Raw genomic sequence first — 4222 nt, 5'->3', positions numbered from 1 at the left:
CTCTTAAATGAAATAAATTGAACACCCATGGGTAAGTGTTGCATTATTTCTGTGCTGTGAAACACTGAAAGTGCAAATAAAGACCAATTATAGACTTGATATTGTCAAATAGGAAGGATATGCTGAAATGAGAGGGGAAACTAGGAAGGGAGAAGATCAAAGAAAGAGACACTTTTTAAAAATATAAAATGTAGGAAAAATTGGAAACAAAAATTTTGTAAATAATGGGGGGAAGAGGGGTTGAAGGAAGGGTAAGGAAATGGAGAAAGAAAGAATTAATATACATCATGCACAAGTACAAATTCCCTATATTGAATGTGATTATTACGTATATCTAAAGTATCTTGGTAAACTTAATTAATAAAAACCTTGAGAAAACACTTGGAAAGTCGTACGTTCCTCTTTTGTTATTTGTATCGAAAGCATGAGAAATATATGTCTGTAAGAGAAGTAGCAGGGGTGGATTAAATTAAGTTTAAAAGAGCCAACTTTCTTACCAGAGCTTGTTTACTTATGCCTCCTTATAGCACTGGCTTTATGACTAACATCTGCTGCAACCTTTGGGCTATGATCTGAGATTACAAATCCCATAGGTCTGCATAAATGTTTTCTTTTCAGTTATTTATTCCCTTTTCAATATTAATTAATTCAACATTAATAAACAATGTATTAATATTAATACAATCCAATTGTTTTTCTGAGAAGTGTGAATTGATATTAATTTCTAGCAAAAGAAAAAAGTAAGGGCTATGGAGACAACTCAGTAGAGTAAGCGCTTGCTCAGCAAGTGCAAGGTCCTGAGTTCAATCCCTGGTAACACACACACAAAAATAAAAATAAAAAAAAAATAAAACAAGAAAAAGTAAAGACAACTGTCATGGTGAAACTATAGTTTATGAATTGAAAGATGATTATGCACTTTATGGGAACCCTAACTACATTGTTTATGGCAGTGCATCATTATGATGAGGAATTGTGACACATTTTTATTAGTTTGAGGATTTTATTTTATTTTATTTTATTTTATTTTATTATTTTTAATGCACTTAGTACGGGGTCTACAGGGTCTCACTACACAATTTGGACTCATAGTGATCCTCCTGTTTTCAGCCTCCCAAGCATTGAGATTACAGGCATGCACCACCATGCTAAGTCTCAATTGCTGTCTCAGTGCGCCCCAGGGGTGGGGACATCACCACACACTGGGGATCGAATCCTGGTCCCTGTGCCTGCCTAAGCAGGTGCTTTAGTCCGCTGAGCTATCTAGCAGGCTGTCAAGTTGAGGATTCTAAATGTTTATTTCCCTGTTCAAAAATTTAAAAGCAACTTGCATCTGATAACTTCTGAATATCAATTGTACCAAATTTACTGTCTCTTGATTGAATTTAATGATAGTTTTACCTGGAAATCACTGTGACCAGTTTTACCTATTAGATGGAGGAGGGTATCAGGCTGTGGAAATTTTGATGTTTATGAAAAATATCATATTAGATTTTTCTTTTACTACCTCCACTTCCTTCCCAACTTCTATTACTTCTTTCTGAATGCCAAGAAAAATACAGTCTTGAGGTAAAGATTCTGATTATTTAAGAAGAAATTTAGAAAATATGAAAGCTGACTTTTTATATCCTGCTTTCCCCAATTCTACTAGAAGTGTTTTTCTAAACTATTTAAAGCCATGTGTTTCACAGGTATTAAAAATATATTCCCTAATTTTTTGAATTTTGACTTTGTTGTTACATAAAATTTTTATTGTTTTAAGGAGGAGGGAGCTTTGAGCGAAGGCAGTGTGGCCACCATTATCCTCCGCTTCTCTACTGCACCAACCTCTGTGTCCTGCCTGATTCTACTTGTTTCTGGCATATAAATTGGTGTGTCCACTTAATACAAGAAAATGGAAACTGAACAGCCAGAGGAAACCTTCCCCAACCCTGAAACCAATGGTGAATTTGGTAGATGTCTTGCAGAAGATATGGAAGAGGATCAAGCATTTAAACAATCTTGAAACACTGATGAGATGGTTGAATTACAAATTCTGCTTCAGAGCAAGGATGCTGGGGCAGTGATTAGAAAAGGGGGAGAAAACATTCAGGTTCTCCATACAGACAACAATGCCAGCATTTCAGTCCCAGGCAGCAGTGGCCCCGAGTGCATATTGAGTTTCAGTGCTGATATTGAAACAATTGGAGAAATTCTGAAGAAAATCATCTCTACCTTGGAAGAGGGCCTGCAGTTGCCACCACCCACTGCAACCAGCCAACTCCCACTCGGATCTGATTCTGTGGAATGCTTATGTTACCAACACTGTAAAGGAAGTGACTTTGACTGTGAGTTGAGACTGTTTATTCATCAAAGTCTGGCAGGAGAAATTATTGTGGTTGAAGCTGCTAAAATCAAAGAACTTCACCAGAACACTCAGATAACAATCAAGCTTTTCCAAGAATGCCATCCTCATTCCACTAACAGAGTTGTACTTATTGGAGGAAAGCCTGACAGGGTTATAGAGTGCATAAAGATCATTCTTGGTCTTATATCTGGGTCTCCCATCAAAGGATGTGCACAGCCTTATGATCCAAATTTTTACAATGAGACTTACAATTATGGTGGTTTTACCATGATGTTTGATGACAGCCGTGGATGGCCGGTAGGATTTCTGTGCAGGGAAGAGTTGGTATTGACAGAATGCCTCCTGGTCTAGGGCGTCCCATGGGTCTCTCTAGAAGAGATTATGATGACACGAGCCCTCATCAGGGACCACCCCCCCCCCAGTAGAGGTGGCCAGGGTGGTAGCAGAGCTTGGAATCTTCCACTTCCACCACCTCCACCACCCAGTGGAGGAGATCTAATGGCCTATGATAGAAGAGGAAAACCTGGAGACCACTATGATGGCATGGTTGGTTTCAGTGCTGATGAAACTTGGGATCTGCAATAAAGAGGTGGAGCCCATCAGAATGACATATGTCATATGAACCACAGGGTAGCTCTGGATATGATTGCTCCCATAGAGGGGATCATGGCTCATATGATGATCTTGGTGGACCTATTATTACTACACAAGTAACTATTCCCAAAGATTTGGCTGGTTGTATTATTGGCAAAGGTGGTAAGTGGACTAAACAAATCCATCATGAAATGGGAGCTTCTATCAAAACTGATGAGCCCTTAAAAGGATCTGAAGATTGGAACATTACCATTACAGGAACACAGGACCAGATACAGATTTATTATAAGGATTCTAAATCAAGATATTTTTCTTTTTTATAGTGTAAGGCAGTATTCTGGAAAGGTGTTCTAAGACTAGTGAAGAACTGAAGGAGTCCTTCATCTTCTTTTTATCTACTTCTGTTTAAAAAGCCAACATTCTTCTACTTCATATGTGTTTTGCATTTGAGGTGTAGTGAAGTCTTTGCTGCTCACCAGATGTAATGTTTTAGTTCCTTACAAACAGGGTTGGGGGGAGGGCGTGCAAAACTAACAGCAGCAGAGTGAGTGGATTTTATTTTTTGTTCATTGTTGAAGTTTTTAAAAAATGTCCCTCATGTAGTTATTATGAACACCTTGCTTTGTGTGGTCACTGTAAACATTTGGGGGGTGGGACAGAGAGGAAATTAACAATGGTCCACCTGTCCCTGGCAGCTGTTAACATCAGTGTGCAGAAGGTGATGCTCTTTTGTAAGAAACGTTTTATGCTTTTAAAATAAATTTAATGAATCTATTTTGGTGGTCACTTTATTAATAAAGACAGTCAGTTTTCACATGGTGGCTGAATTTCCCAATGCACCCCTAAACTAAATATTAAGTTTCCAACATCTCCTCTGTAGGAAATAAGCACAGCATATCTCTTAGATACAGGCAAAATACATTGGAAAATTCAGTTCTGGTGATTTCTTGATGGTTTCAGTCATTGCGTGGGAAGAAGTTCCATCATACATGTCATGGTTATAATAAACTGGAGGATTTTTGTTTTTGCAAATGCTTGCCCCTACATTTCTGAAATTTTGTGTTAGCTGTGAAGAATCAAGATGGGCAGCAGTAATACAAATTGAAAAAAATAATACAAGTATATTCCAGAAGCCTAATTGCCAGTGGGTTTTATTAAAATAACAGTTGGTTATGAAAGTAAGTGATGGATACTGAATAAATTCTGATTATTTTTATTATATTTCTCAACTATAGACTTACTAAACTGTCAACTTTATAAATTCTATTAGTTAAATTTTGT

At 37.4% G+C, this 4222-nt stretch overlaps 1 pseudogene; it reads left to right on the top strand.

The window, feature by feature from the left end:
* The first annotated feature begins 1894 nt into the window (after positions 1-1894).
* LOC101567752 lies at positions 1895-3264 on the top strand (annotated as a pseudogene).
* The last annotated feature ends 958 nt before the right edge of the window (positions 3265-4222 follow it).

Source organism: Octodon degus, unplaced genomic scaffold, assembly GCF_000260255.1.
Source record: "Octodon degus isolate 3935 unplaced genomic scaffold, OctDeg1.0 scaffold00294, whole genome shotgun sequence".
NCBI lineage: Eukaryota > Metazoa > Chordata > Mammalia > Rodentia > Octodontidae > Octodon > Octodon degus.
The sequence above is the reverse complement of the archived record's forward strand: the minus strand, read 5'-3'. Positions and strand labels throughout refer to the sequence as shown.